Source organism: Miniopterus schreibersii (genome assembly GCF_964146895.1).
Source record: "Miniopterus schreibersii genome assembly, chromosome: 6".
In the NCBI taxonomy this organism is placed as follows: Eukaryota; Metazoa; Chordata; class Mammalia; order Chiroptera; family Miniopteridae; genus Miniopterus; species Miniopterus schreibersii.
Window position 1 is genome coordinate 47218734 of NC_138107.1, and position 16459 is coordinate 47235192.

General features: G+C 42.6%; 1 protein-coding gene across 3 annotated transcripts in view; it reads left to right on the top strand.

Moving 5' to 3' along the window:
* The first annotated feature begins 15230 nt into the window (after positions 1-15230).
* Positions 15231-16459, top strand: part of KLHL32 (kelch like family member 32) — a 162522-nt gene continuing 161293 nt past the window's right edge. The window contains exon 1 of one of the 3 annotated variants that reach the window (XM_081140543.1): positions 15231-15677. The gene's annotated coding sequence lies outside the window, so the exon portion shown is untranslated. The remainder of the gene's footprint in view (positions 15678-16459) is intronic. The other 2 variants (XM_081140545.1, XM_081140544.1) reach the window with 2 other exon arrangements.

A 16459-nucleotide genomic window follows, 5' to 3' on the forward strand; every position in this document is an offset into this window, starting at 1 on the left:
CAAAAATATCAAGTGCATGACCACATGCCAAAGCACTGTATGAAGCACTAGGAACAAAGGCAAGGTCAAATCCTGGGGACCAGGAGGGACAATACTGTAATGCAGTGTTATCACATGGCACTATTAACAGAAAGAACATCCCAGGGACAAAAAACACAAGATGGTAGGGGCCAGCATAAATGAAGTTACACAAAGATTTTGCCACTAAAAGGAGAAAATCATGACTCGTAAATATAAAAACATGCCAGTGATTTTATTTAACTGAAAATGAATAAATGAGGGAACCAGTAGGATTTACAACCAGTTAAAAGGATAAAAAAAACGTGCTATCAGAAATTCTTGAGGAGGGAGGGAGAAGAGAAGGGGGAGAGGAGGGAACAGGAGGGGAGGGAGAGAGATGGTTAGGAAGGAAAAGGCAGGGAGAATGAGGTGAAGCTTTGTTGAAGTCATTGTAGGTCAGCTGGAGGAGGTCTTCAAATGATGAAATGTAGAGACAGAATTTGGTCTTTATTCTCTAGGTGTGAAGGTGTCTTCAATGAAAGTTAGAGAATCATAGGCTTGTTTTAGAAAATGATTGACATCCACATAAAGGATGGTTTGGAAGAGAAAGGGAGGCCAGGTAAGAGGCTGTTACTATTGTCCATATGGGAGGTAAGTTTTTCTGTCCAATTTTCTTAGGGATATCTATTGAGTAAGAGATCTCTGGAGGGACACTATTTACATATAGCTTCCACTTAAGCAGGATGAATAAATAACAACCCAGACAGTGGGATTTGGGATTCAGAGGCTGAAGCATGACGTGTAGTCGTCTATTTTAATATTCTCATGTGACTCAGTGTAGTTCATCTATTTTGGAGCTCTTTCAGTGTGATTATTTCACAGCTGTCTCAGTGTGATCCTGTGGCCTTGCCCGTTCCTAACCCATGGCCGCAGGCTCGGTAGCAATCATACTTCCAGAGAAAGCTAAAAATATCAATTTTGTCGGCAGATCTCAACAGTGTGAATTAGTAAACCTGTATATGAGGTTTCTATTTTTGTTAAAAAATAAATAATTCATGTACCTAGCTAGCTTTATTTTGATAAGGAGTTTGACTATGTTTTCTGTAACAAATTGTAAATGTTTATGCAAGTAAAAGAGAATGTGGTTTTGCGGTTTTGTGGTGTGTGCGTGTGTGTTTTAGTATTGCAGCTTTACTAGAAAACTAGTGATGGCCTTTTTAAAATAACTTTTGATTATGAAAATTTCAAACACATTTAAATGTTCAGAGTTTAGTATAATGAATCACCTAGTTCCCTTCACCTGGTATCAGGAATTATCAATTCATGGCCAATCTAATTACCTTCCCATTTTCCCACCTCCCAGTAAATCCCATACATCTTACTGTTCTAAGGGATCTTAGTAAAGACAAGACTGCTTTTTAAAATATAACCATAAAATAATGGTAGTCTTTTTTAAATAGCCATGAATGAGAAAAGTCACAGATTTTGGCTAGGTTTATATTTGGTAATTTGTTGTTATTTGTTTTCAGTGAACTTCAGCGATGAAGTCATAATATGGCAGTTAAACACTTCATGCACAAGGAGCTCTTGAAGTGGTGTCTCGTCCTCTCTGCACACTTCATTGCCCACAGGCTCCCCTTTCACCGGCTTTCCCTCTGAAAGGCTGGAGAGTTTTCTGTTCATCAGAAGAGTGACCCTGTAATCTCCAGATGCCAAAACTGAGCTCACCCAGCTCATTTCTGTATCAATTCCTGCTATAAGTTCATTTTTGTTTTTAACTGGTTGTTTGAGCCAGATGACAAGTGAAATATGATTCATGTGAATGATAACATCCCATTCCTGCTCCTTTGACAGCCCCCACCTCTACCCCCAAATCAGGGGTTTTGGTTAGTGCCCAAGATGTACAACTAATAGCTCTACTTTGCATGCAAGTGACTAAGTTTTCATCTTCCAACTCAGAATTGATAGAACAGAAAGATGATTTGTGTACTCATGAATAGTAGATCATGCAGCAAAATCCCTAAATTTAACACATAAGACAACTTAGATCTAGAGAAGTAGTAGGCTGAGTAATGGCTCCAAACACATCCAGGTCTGTGGAAGTATCTTATATGGCAAAAGAGACTTTGCAAGTGTGAATAAGTTAAGGCTCTTGAGACGAGAAGATTATCCTAGTGGCCCCTGATTGCAGCCACAAGTTTCCTTATGAGGGAGGCAGAGGAAGGTTTGACACAGAAAAAGGTGATGTGATCACTAAAGCAAGATTCTACCTTACTGGCTTTAAAGATGAGGAAGAGGCCATCAGTGAAGGAATGCGGGAAAAGTAAAAAAAAAACAGATTCTCCTCTAGAGACTCCAGATGGAACATGGCCCTGAAGACACCTTAATTTTGGCCCAGTTAACCTGATTTCAGACTTCTGGCCTCCAGATCTGTAAGAAAATAGATCTGTGTAGTTTTAAGCCACCAAGTTTGTTGTAATTTGGTACAACAACCATAGGAAACTAGTCCAGGAGGTAGTCACTGTCCTGCCCAAGACAGTGACCAAGTTGAGGTACAGCTGCACTAGATCCTATGTCTTTTGACTCCTACTTTAAAGAAAAAAGTTGTCACCCCACTATTCTAATGCTTTCTAGGCAGCCTCAAGCTTTGCTTGTGAAAAGCAAGGATGAGAGATATATAGTTTTCACAAAAGACACACAAATAAGGAAAGATAATAATTACACATTAATAAACAGGGCATCCACAACAGCCTAGTGTCTATGACCCAGAGTTTATGTTCAAACTTCTTCCCACTTCTCCCAGCTTCTAGGAACAGCTTGAGACTGGACAGTGTCTTTAATATCCTGGCTGTCAAGTTCCCAAGCATTTTTACTCATTAACCTTGTGAAGTTTCTTGATGCTCACAAATTGACCTTATAGATTCTTTTGCTAAACAGTAGCCTTTATAGAGCTAGGATGAAAGAAAATCATGAGGATCAGGCTAATCTCCCAAAGCTTCACTTTCCCTCTCAGACTGTCCTGGCCACTCCTTCCCCTGCCTCAGCCTGTACAACCTTCAAGTTTGAGCGCCCTGTGTGGTCTGTCACTGACACCTTGGCCAGGCATGCCACCTAGAAGTGTTACATGCTCTCCAGGTGCTAAAATCTTCCCAGGGCCTTGGTCCTCAGAGGCAGTCCTGGAGGTAATCATGTGATTATTCACCCTTAGCTGCTAGTGGTGAAAACTCTATCCCCAATGAACAGGAGACTTTGAATCAAGGGATACATTTCTCATAATGGAATTTCAGTGTGTAAGACAAACTAATGGGATATATCCTGGGCAAGGGGGCCTGATGTATATTCTCAAATGTCTGGGTGGAATGAATTCTGCCTACTTAAGGTTGAGCCTTGTCATGTGCCTTTAGAATTCACAGCTTCAAAGAGGGAAGGAGAGCCCTGCCTTATGTATTTGAACTCATTAATTCATTTAATAAATATGTATTGAGGGTCTTCTATGTGCCAGGCATTATATTAGCCAATGGAGATCCAGTACTGATAAATAAAAAAAAGATAAACATCCCTGCCCTCATGGAGCTTACATTCTGGTTGGTAAAGGTAATAATCAAATACACAAATATGTATAAAAATTGATAGATGGTAATAGTGCTTTATAGAAATATTAAACACCCTTGTGTTGATTTTGGTTCTGGCCTATGCTTTGCAAACCAGCTTATCTCTCAGTTTAAAAAGAACAAACCTATTGTTACACTGCTTACCCTGTTCTGGGCCACTCTTTAGCTAAGGCAGTCCCATCTCTTAGCTCCATAATGAACAAGCTGAGAAGAAACCAAATCAGGAGAGATGGTGACTTATTTGAGATCCTACTGACAGTTAGCGGCATGTTCAGGACTAGAATCCAAGTATCTGATTCCCCATCCAGTGTTCTTTCTTACTGCATGGAATCACTTTCAGTCTAGCTTTTGAGAGTTAACCAGAAAAGGAAAATAGAGATATTGCCAGGACATCTGCACATTCAGAAGACATTGAAAGTTCGGTGTCTTTTCTATGCAGGACTGTGATTATGCTTTGGACACATTAAAAGTTAGAAATAGAATGGCAACAGTGTTGTCCTGCTGGGATCTTATAATGAAGAAAATGGATGAGAATAGAAAGATTTAGAGGGCTTTGCCCTTTTCACTTTTCCATGCATGCGACAGGTGAAGGACAATCTGCAGGAGCAGGACTGGAGGTATGTACTGGGGAGAGGGAGGAGGTCAGAGACAAGGCGCCTGTAGCCAGTTTTGGAGGGGACCCAGGTTACCATTTACTGCATCTCTACTATGAGATGGCACTTCCCCTAGGCCCAGCGACAGCAGCCCTTCACTTTATGAGTGAGGAGCTTTACCAGGTTCCTGTATCCACAGCCCACCTCTCCACTATCCACAACACATCCCTTCTATAGAGTCTCCCTCCTTCGGAACCAGGGAGTGGCATCTGAGGAGTCCCAAACCTGGGACCTCCCTGTTTATAATAACTGGGGTCCCAGGGGGAAAGAAAAAGAAACATTCCAATAGAAATAATGCAAAAAGTAAACAAAACTGTCCTCTTTCCATGTCTAAGTCGGAAAAGTTACTCAAAGGATAATATACAAGACTGCATTTATACAGTAGCATGGAGACTGGCTCCCTGGTTTATGAGAGGAAATGTGAACGGCACTGTATTTAAGCAGCAGCACCTACAGCATTCGGTGTGACTGTGCTGACTCGTGTTGTTCAGTGTTTTGACTTTTGTCCTGGCTTCCCCAACTCTGTGGTAAGACCCCTGGGGCAGTCCTGCAGTCACTTGCCTCCATATACCTACAGTATTTCATATGGTGATTTGCAAACAGTTCATGCTTAAATGTTGTTGTTGACGATAGAATGCAAGTTTGTAATTTTTGTTTATTTAAAAAATCAATTTAATGGAAGTTACTGATTTATTCCTCAATCTTTGCTGCATTTCCACATGTAATCCCTTAAGCCTTTTAGGTAAATCCTTAATATTAATGGGCATATGATTTTAATCTGGATTACCACGCAGCAGTTAGATTTGGCACACAGTTTTTGATAAAATTGGAGACACAGAGCTAGAAGAGACTCAAACTTTGATTCTCAAGCAGGCGCTGTCCTGTATAAATAATTGCTTATTTTACTTAAAATACTATTTACTAAAATTACAGTTATTTATATGTTATATTTGATTAATTCTATGTGAGTATGTATTGTAAAGTGAATATAGTTAATTCTATAAATAGAAAATAAAACACAACTATATTTTAAATATATTCTTTAAACTGTATAGATAGTGCTTTGACACTCTGGATTAGTTTGCTAGGGCTGCTATAATGAAGTGCCACAAACTGGCTTAAAGAACAGAAATTTACTGTCTCACAGTTCTGGAGGCTGGAAGTCTGAGGTCAAAGTGCTGGCAGGGTTGTTTCCTTCTGAGGTTGGGAGAGAGCTGCTGTTCTAGGCCTCTCGCATAGTTTCTGGTGGTTTGCTGGCAATTTCCGGTATCCTTGGCTCTTAGAAGCACCCCATCTCTGCCTTCATCTTCACATGCCTTTCTCCCATGTGCAGGTCTATGTCCAAATTCCCCCTTCTGATAAGAATAGCAGTCATGTTGGATTAATTAATTACATCTGCAATAGCCTTATTTCCAAATAAGGTCACATTCTGAGGTACTGGGAGCTAGGAATTCAACATATGAATTTTTTTTGTGGGGGGCACAATTCAACCCATCATACATTATTATAGTTAAGAAGTTTTTGTGCATGTCTAACTAAATGATTTATTTGTTCAAATCAGGTCCTATTTCCTTTCTTATGGCAAAAGTGGGCCTGATTCTGCCCCTTATCTATGGTAGAAAAAAAAATGAACCTCTTTTCCCACCCCATTTTTAGCTCTCTCCCAAAGCAGGAACCAGTCACCCTGCATTGTAATTACCTATTCATTTGTCTGTTTTTTCTTTTCTCCACCACCTGCACACACACACACACACACACACACACACACGTGCGCCCGTGTGTGTGCACACATGCACACGCACGCACACACACACCTCCCACCAAGGTAGCTTGTGAGCCCTGTGGGAGCAGAAACCACACTGTCATTTCTACTGTGGTATCCTGTATTCTTAGCAAAAACTCAAAATTGTCTGTTGACCGAAAGAATATGGCTGTAACATGATGTCAGTGTGTTATTGCTACCTGCTTCTGCCAATTCTCCACTTCCCGGACCAGCTCTGAAGAGCTTGAGCCCTCATCAAGTGTGAATTTGTGGCTATCTATTATCTTGCTAAGATTAGGAAGTATTGTTAATGAAGTGTGGTCTTTCTGACATGCCTGCCCCATTCAGATACATCATAATTCCTATTAGCCTTGGCAATACCCCAGCAACTAATAAACTGAATCCTGAATATCCTAACTGTACAGCAGAGGCTAATTAGACTAAATTGGGATCCATTTGGTCTTGGCATTTGTCTTGACTAAGCTACTGCAGTCAGTCTGGGAGACTCAGACTAATTGCAGTAGCTTAGTCACTGTCTTTGAAATGTAATGTGGGTCCCAGTCTGACTGTTGCTAACGCTCACTTTTAAATTTACACAAACTCAGTGGTATAGCAAAGGTATAACACCTAGATCTCCCCGGTGTGGGGGGAGCCGGTAAGAGGGGGGAGACTCTAATTTTTAGCGTTTGCTCACTCCCATGGTGTAAATAGTTCTACAATGGCTGATGTAAACCTGATGTTGCAAACTTCCTGAAAATGTAGCAGTAACTTTTTGTAGGTGGTACAAGCTGGTTCCAGTACAGCACATTCTGGATGGGTGTGTACGGGCACTTATGTGAACTTTATATTCATGAATAATTGTTCGCCTTAAGGACATAAGAGTTAACTGTTCATGACTGGAAAAACGTTCTGAGAGAAAGCGGTGATTTTGTGAGTGGCCTGGCTGGATGATCTCTAGGCTTTCCCTTGGCGCCTGTGCACTTCAGCATCAGGGCTGTTACGCAGGCCCAACCCTGCCCCCTGGGGGAGGGTGTGGGAGGCCGCATAATGGCCCCTAAAGGTATCCATGTCCTAATCCCTGCAATATCGGTTACCTTAAGTGGCAAAGAGGAGTTAAGGGTGCAGATGGAATTAAGGGTGCCAATCAGCTGACTTAAAATAAGGAGAATATTCTGCATTATCAGGGCTTCTGGGGTGGGGGTTGGGGGGCTGGGAGGGCACTCAATGTAATCACAAGGGTTTTTAAAAGTAGAAGAGAGAGACAGAGAGCATGAGCCAGAGAGATGAAAAAGATGTGAACTAATGTTCCTAAACTTGAAGATAGTGGAAGGGCCTGTGAGCAAAAAATGCGGGCTGCGTTTAGAAGCCGGCAGAGAGGCAAGGAGACAGATTCTCTTCTAGTGCCTCTGGAAGGGAACTCAGCTCTGCTGGCATCTTTAGATTCAGCCAGTGAGACCCATGCTGGACTTCCAACCTACAGGGCTATAATATAATAAATGTGTGCTGCTTTAAGCTTCTATATTTGTGATAATTTTTTATGCAGCAATAAGAAACTAATACAAAGGGGTGTCACTATTAAGCACTACCAAGGTCCCTCTGTACTTGCTAAGGACCTGCTCCCCTTTGGCTCCCTATCCAGTGGGCTCCAAATCCTTGGCTCTGAAACCTTAACTGTGATTCTACCTCCGGCCCTTTGGTTTTGTACTTGGCTGTACTTGGTTTTGCTGGCATTTAAAATGTGGCTTTCCCACACAGACTGCTTTCACTAACTCCCTGCACCACTGCCTACTTAGCAGGGCCCCAGCCCGGTCACCCTGCATCACACCCCTGCTGAGGGAAAAGGAGATTGAACTGGTCATAGTCCCAGCACTGTCCCTCTCCTTTCCACTGCCTCAGCCCCCACCGTCTGCCATGTTCCTAGCACCTAAATCCTAGACAATTACAATAACTCTTCCTCCAAACCATTATGAATGAAGGTCACCTATGCCTCCTGAATAAGTACAGACACCTTGGGCTGGCATTCACAATTTTGCCAACTAAAGGTAATTCTGAAGGTAAATCTCAATATTACTCGACTGAAGTGTACGATTCCATCACAGTGGTGCCTAAAGCTGTTTTGCATTTCACTGCCTCTTAACTCATATCCATCCATTCATCTATCCATCCATCTATCCATCCATCAGCTAACAAATTTACAAAGTACTTTTCTAATACCAGTGCTCGGCCCGGTAAAAAGTACAAAAAAGTAAGACCAAAGGAGTGAAACAATGGCTGTTCTATTGAAGACCTCACAAACTAATGGAGGACATTATACACAAAAGTTCAGTAAAATATGACAATGGATGACAAGGATACATGCCAGGTACCCTGGGAGCTCAGTGGAAAGAGTAGCCTAGCCTATCTTCTTTGTGATTCTTTCCTCCACCTAGAAGAGGGAAAGGCACTGAGCCTGGGAGCTGGAGACCTGGGTTCCACACCCTAATTCTGCAATTAATTTTGTGGTGAATTAGGTGAATTTCTGATTCATTCATGAAGAAATAAAATGGGAAGGATAATACTCATAGAATTGTGAGTAGTAAAAACTAAGCATTAATAATGCTCTGTAATCTTAAAAGTACTGTGTATATATGATTCCAAGTTTACTTATAAAAGAGACCAAAACATGCCACCCAAAACATGCCACTATTGACATTTGGGACCAGATATTCCTTGTTGTGTGGCGGGCTGTCCTGTATATTACAAAATGTTCTGTTTGCATCCCTGGCTCTACCCTCTAGATGCCAGTAGCATCATCATCTCAGTCATGAAATACAATAAGATCTCTAGACATTGTGTCCCCTGGGGGGCAAGACTGCTTTGCCTTAGAACCATCAGTCTGGAAGAAAGGAGCTTTTTTTTTTTTTTTTTTTTTTTAAGGTAAGTAACAAGGAAAAGAGCTGATGTCCAAGGCACCAATGGAAGCAGTAATTACTGTGTCTTCAACCCAAGGACCATCTCCTGTATTCCAAGGATGTGCTGGGTGAGTCAACAAAGCTCCTTAGTAAAACACCTTTGAGACAACTTGAAGTAGGTAAAGGTGAAGAAATATTTTTGTTGTTTTTGACAGTTATTATGACCTATTTAACCTTTAGACTGATGTGACTTGGGTAACATTAGTTAAGTTTGAATGAAAAAATGATTTTAATGAATGAAGTGAACATTTTCTTTTCTTAATGGCATAGTTAAATTCATACATTACTGCTGTGGAATTAGAATTTTAGAAGCGTTAGGTATATTAATCTACATTATGCTGTTGTAAAATAGTGATGAACTTTCTATGAAAATTGATCCCACACAGAGTTCTAAGATTAGTAACTAAGATTCTGATGTATCATCAAGTGTTCCATTTGAATTCTGTGATAGGTGGCCTAAGCGTAAAAGAGAGAATTTTCTAAATGAGGTCCCTGAGATGTCATCTTTGTATTTAAGTGGGTAACTCATTGCTTTTTAAGAGAATTTTTATCGTTGCAAAGAACTTTCATTATTTGTTATAAAATAATTTTGATGCCACCAGAAATATGTTTTGAAGCAGTAAATAGGGCAGGAGGGGAGATAATAAATGGAAATAGTAATAAAATTCTTCAGTTAAATCTCCCTTCAAAAGATGGAGGTAATGAACAGCTATTGTTTTGGCCTATACCACATCTCTTGCCCCTTAATGAGGTAAGAGAATGTCACTGCTCCTTTTGGGAAATACTCCTTTCTCACTCCATCTCATTTGGTCCTGTTGTTCCCCCTCCTCTCCCCAACATAGTCATAAGCTCAGGACCTACACTGGGCCAGTTAGACACTCCAGGAAATTTGAATCTTGGATGGAGTGTTATTATTTGGGTTCCCAGTCCTTCTCAAAGCTTGGCTATTCAGGTTTTCCCTCGCAGTCTTTTGAGTCTCTGAACCACCAGTATCCTTCCAATAAGTTAAATTTTTGCTGAAGTGACCCAGAATCCACTTCTGCTGCTTAAGACCGAAGCCAAAGAACTGTGACTGATAAAGAAGACTCTGACCACAATATTGTAACTAGTCAGTCACTATGGCTAAAGAGACAGGGAGAGGATCAGGAAAGAGTATGGAATCAGAGCTGAAAGGTAGAAATCTCAGATCTATGTTGACCAAGTGTTGGAAGCATGGGACCCATTTACTTGTGTTTTCTTTTGTTTGATTTTTTCCCACCCACACCACGCTTACATGCAGGTACAGTTACAGTTGTATAGTTGCCAATGTGACCTGATTAATTTCAGGACTCCCAAAATGTTCAAATTTTTTCAGACTATGGGTCCTACTATTTTTCAGTAATGCAGTTAAAAGTATTATAATACCCATTTTATAGGTCAGTTCTAAAAAGTGATACTTTTTATTTACAAGTGCATTTTAATACTATAAATTTTATTCATATTCCTCATAAAAAAATTAGCAACAGTAAAGGTATAAAATGAATGATGAAAGATCCATATCACTCCCTTTCCCAAAGAGAATAAACATTTTTTATCTAGGATATGTTCAGATAGAATTGATACACTTTTACTTTCTGGTGTTTCTTAGTAGTTGGGTCTATTCACCACCATTCGACCAGGTAGGCATTTTATAAAGCTTACCTTAGAGGAGGGATAATGTTGGAGACGACTGCTTGGGAGACAAACAAACCAGATTTGCTTCTTAAGTTTATGAGTTTCAATGGGCTAGGCCTCAGAGGAAAAGCAGGGTCTTGTGTACCCAGCAAGTTTAGGGGAAGAACATGAGGAGTGAAGCTTCCTAGCTGGGGCGATTGGCTAGGCTTCCCTGAGTTGGGACGATGAGAACACAGTGAAGACTTGACAAGGGGACTGGTCAAGAAGAATCCTTAGGAGCAGAGCTGGCATCCAGAGGCACCATCCTTCACCACTGTGAGCACTGCCTGTCACCCAGACGTCATTCAACTGAGCCCACTGCAACTGTCACCTGTGCTAGAGTGTGCTAGTTTTCCTTTCCATTCGTGTCACACCACCGTCCAGAAAAGAGAGGATCTCATCTGTGTCCTAAGAGTGGCCTATCCTGACCCTATTGATGGCCTAGGACATGTGCCAACCCGCTGGATCAGAGGGGTCCATGGTCATGGTGTGACAGGGAAGGTACCAGCATCTGTGTGTATGTGGGACTGAATGAAGCCAGCTTGAGATTCACCCCTTTCCTTCTGAGCCAATAAAATGGAAAAACACACTGTTACACATACACCTCCCTCTTTCCCACCCTCTTTTCCTCTACTTTTATTCAAACTATATCATAGTACATATATTGATCTTCAACTTGCCTTTTTTCACTTAGTGGCATATCTTTGCCATTATTGTGTAAAGATCTATTTAATTTTTTAATGTCCACTTAGTATCCTAATAATTTGACTGGTCCGCAAATGATGCCCTCTAGCTCTCTACTTGTCTCCCCCTCCCCATCCTTCCTCCCATTACTCTTTCCCTCTCTTTCTTTTGGATATCACTCTTTTGCATGTTTGTTTGAGGTAACCCTAGGATACATTCTTAGACAGAGAATTGCTGTACCAAAACGCATGTGCATTTAAACAAAAACAAAAGTAAATTTTGACAAGTTGTCATCTAAAATGTTTGTATCCACTTGAATCTCATAAGTTATTTACTCATATTCTCTCTAACACTGGGTGTTATCATCCTTTTATATCTTTGCTTATCTGATAAGCAAAAAATAGAATTTATATGAAATATAAATAGAACTTACATGAAAAAATAGAATTTATTTTAAAATTTGTCTTATCCTCATGACTAAGAATCCCTTCTGTATTTTGTTTGTACCTTTTTAGTAGTGCAAGTAAAATATTCAGTCTTGAGGGTGGGGACTATTTTCTATTCAGTACAGTAAATATTTACTAAGTATCTATTATGTGTTTAGTTGATTAGACTGAAAAAGACTGAAAACAACACAAATAACAACAGAGTTCTATGCCATAGAGTGTGACAGAAAATATAAACATCAAAAATGTAAACAGGAAAAGATTTTCTCATGGCAGAGCTAGTTTTGAGTGGCAGTGGCTCCTGATGAATAGATTGAATTAGCTACAAGATGTACCTTGAGTAACTGAATAAATTGAGGTGTTAGCTAGAGTTATTTTGTATCTTGCACTTGAAAATTGGAGATTATCAGCCAAAAGTAATTTTAGTTTTGGCACAATTAATGATGATCTGTTCTCTCTAATTAATAATTAGAAATCTGCTCAGTGACTCCTTAATGTCACTAGTGGTTTGTGATAGAAAACCATGACTCTGGCATTAAGAATGGCACCGCCTCAACTGCTATGGGACAAGACAGCTATGACAAGTGTTTATTCTGGGGTCGAAGAAGGAGCTGATACAGCTCTCTTTTATGATGTAGTTTTAGGTAAAAATCCAATGTATCTAGAAACAATTTCAACTCTCTTTGTCACAAAGCTGTTAAAAATGCAAATTTTATTAAAGCTTTGATAACATTGGATTTACGCTATGCTTTCACATCTTGGTCCATGAAAGAGCTGATGACAAATGGGGAAACAAAATGCTACAAGTACTAGCATGTTCCAAAATGCTTCTCATATTGTTTTAGGAGGTAAGCTGAAAAAAAGTGTTTCATATTCAGCCAAACTCCAGGATAGTTGTTTCAGAAAGTGAAAAAAGTTTCTTAACTGCAAGATCTCAGGGTCTTTCATACAACAAGGTGACTGGGAGCCAGTTTTCAGTGTTTCCCAACCCCTTTGGTGAAAACACATTGTTTTCCTATGGTCAAAGTATGTTGCTTTCCAGCCATCCAGGATACACTTTTCTTTCTTAAATCTGGTGGGGTTCTGATCAGGCACCAGCTAAGAGGCCAGGTAGTGCTCCAAGTTAAGACAACTGAAATCTGGAATCTGAATTGGGAGTATTAAAGAGCAATAGTTGGGGTCCCCCCATTCCAGCATGGGAGACTTCCAATCATGGCATTTCTGCCCCTGCTGTCACTGCTGGAGTTGCTCTCACGCCTGCCAGCTTCCTAGCCTGCTTATCTCGGCAGGCTGCCCATCGATTCTCAGAGTTCCTGTTATTCTTCTATCAAGTTCCCTTTTGCTTAAATTGGATGGAGTTTTCTATTGCTTTGCAACCAAAGGACACACACATTTTCTTCCTTAGCTTACCTGTCAATAGCACTAGATCAAGACAGGGACAATGTCTATTTATTGACAACCGGAAGCCCTATACTTATAACACTGCCTAACACATCCTAAGAGCTCAGAAAAATTTTTGTTGAACAAATGACTAGTATTTCAAAGTGGAGCTTTTGGGGAGCATTGTCTTAGGCTGTGTCCTTAATAAGAAAAGACTATATATAACGATACTCAAAAGAGAAATAGTGCCTAAAATTTATTCGCTCCTTTAGTAACAGAGTATACCAGAAAACACACCTGTGTTGAGTTTTGATGGCTAGTTAACAAACTATGGAGTCAAGTACTACAGAGAAGTAAAAGTTTTTTCAATTAAAAAAACAACACCTGTACTTTAAATCAATCTTATGAAGTCATTTAGGACATAATTGCCCTCTCTGGACTAGGCATTTTTCTAGACATTTATCATACATTTTCTTCCTTAATCCTCAACATCTATGTGCCAGTCAGCAATATTTCTTGAGCCCCTAATGTGACAGGCATAGTGCTAACACGCAGAAAAACAATAATGAACCAACAGACTCAGCTTGGGCAGTAAGAGACCGTTCTACAGTCACACAGATGGTGAGTTGGTGGAATAAAGATTATTTTTCTGTGTAAATACAGTTACATCTTTGCTCTTTCTATTTAATTGTATGTAATAATGAATAGCTTCTATTTATTCTAAACAAATAGATAATCCAGTCAATAAAGATGGGTTTTAGATTTTAAGAACAGTCACCTTGGTGGCAAATACTTTATGAATCTTGAAGGAGTGTTTTATTGACACCAGTCATTGTGAATATTTTGGGTGCAAATATACTTTAACATTTGGTCTTCTGGTATAACACAGCAACCAATGAAAAGTATCTAGCTGCTTATGAAAAATTCTAGAGAATGGCCCTGTACCTAACGTTTGCTGTCAGTTTGTTATTCTTCCCTCTGCTCCTGTCTTGGTGCCCAGGACTGCCAGACAAAGTAGGTCCCCAGAATCCTAAAGTCCAAATATCGAGACCCTGTGAATGAAGCCCTGGAAGCCAGACAGGCCCAAGGGGTGAGCGTGGGGTGCAAACAGCCCCAGAAAGCCTGTAGATCTAAAAGTGGGAAAATTGCTGATCTGAAACTAATGAAAATGTTAAGGGCATCGCAAAATCGATCTGGGTTCCGTTCCTGGCCCAAATGTGGAGGGACATCAACCTCCAAGACAGAGGACTTAACATTCTGTGAAATTCCACCTTTGCAGTAATTTCAACACTGAACTTCTAGAAAATACTGTCTACTCTAGAGTTTTATCTATTGGCGGTTTAACTCCACGTAGGACCAAGGTTTTCATTTCAAAAGTGGAAGATGGTATATTTTTACCTATTAAAACGAAAACGATCCACTTTGCTTAAGGGTCAATTCTAAGCATATTTTACCCAGGAATGATCTACAAGACCCAAGAGCGGCCAAGAGTGGGCCAGGCCCCGGAACTTAATGGTGGTGTTTTGGGGTTCGTGCTTGTTTGCCGTTTTAACGCCGAATTAGCTGTAACCGCACCCCCCCATTCCTCAGGTTCAAGGCTTCCACCCCCTCTGGCGAGCCCGTCATTTCTTCGAGTTGCTGTGACGGGTTCTCCACGGTCCGTGAAGTCGACTACCCCAAGGAGGGCCGCTCTGCAGCTCCCGCAAGGCGGCCGGGGCATTCTGAACTTCACAAGCCAGCTGGGTGGGCAGCGGGACACGGGCGGGCGCTCCCAGGCACACCAAGGTGCGCCCACCCGTCCGTTCCCGCGGGCTGCCGGCCGCCCTGGGCAAGGGGTCTGCGAGCCGGCGGCGGGCTTCTCCGCGTCGGAGACGGCCCGAAGCTGCGGCGGCGCGCGAGGCCGAGTCCGCGGCAGGTGCGGGAGAGCCCGGCGCGCAGGGGCGGGGGACTTCCGGAGAGGGCGGCGCGCCCCGGCTCGCCGTCGCCGCCCGCTGGGGGTGCGCGGCGTGCGCGCCTCCCCGGATGCCGGCGCGGGCGCGGGGAGCGTGCGCGCGGGCTCGGCGGCTGGAGGCGCGGGGGTGCGTGCGTTCAAGCGGCCCGAGGCGAGGCGGGACGGGGCGGAGCCCGCCCGGGGTCGGCCTAGCAGCGTCTCTGAGCTGCGCTGCCTCCTACGGCGGAGCGAGCCGGCCGGGCCACCTGCGGCGCTGGCTGCGCCGCTGCTTCCCTAGGAAACCCAGTTTCCCCGCGGCAGGGGCGGGAGCGCGCGGGGAGGCGCGCACACTCGCCCATTGACACACACGCTTGCGCGCGCGCACACACAGCCGCGCAGCGCGCTCCGTCCTCACTACCGCATCCCCAAGCAGGCAGAGCGAAGCCGCGGCGACTCCCCTGAACCTCAGCCTCGGGGGCGAAGCGGAGCCTCTGCGCCTCGGGGAAGCCCGGAGCCTGCGCCGCCGCCTCGGGGGCAGAGCCCTGCGGAGCGCGCCCGGCCCCGTCGGGTAAGTCAGCCTCTCTCCTCGCAGCCCGCCCGGGTCGGCGCCTGCAGACCCGAGGGAGAGGGTGGGGGCCGCCGGTGCGGCAGCGGGGTGGCCGGTGGGGGAAACGGCGTGGATCGACATGTCGGGGGCAGGCTGTCTCTTCCAGCGTCGTTTAGCCGGAGCCGGTTCCACTCCCGGGGACTTATTCCGCCACCCCTGGAGTTGCTGCCCCCTTCTCCCCTGCCCCCAGCCCGAGGTGCACTCTGCTCCGTGGTTGCCAAGGAGACTTCCTTAAACATCAGCCTTGGGACGTCTGTTGAAATAACTGGTTTCTTCAATGGTGCTGTTATTTATTTTGATTTTTTTTTATGAAAAGTATGCACTGAGCACCATGTGGTAATTTGGCATTCGTTAATCTGTATTCAGGCGACGATTTCATTCAACTTTAAGAAAAGCGGTAATTGCACTATATGATATGCTTTAAAAATGATTCGTCAGATGAATTTTTCAACGGATGTGTCTTGAATCGTAAATTACTCCCATTTTGGTGATAAAGAAAGCTGATTCCAATTAAAATCCCTTCTTCCTCTCTGTTTCCACGTTGTATTTTGCAGTTCATTCAGACGTGATTATGTTAACATTGAAAAAGGAAGATGAGTTCATTGTGGTTCCTCACACAGAGATGATCTGTTGTAAACTGACCAGAACAGGAATACATACGTGAAATTCCTAATGTAAGGAGATAGCATTCATAACATACATCTTTGCTAACATTTCTGTATCCACTGCATTCTTATTGTAGT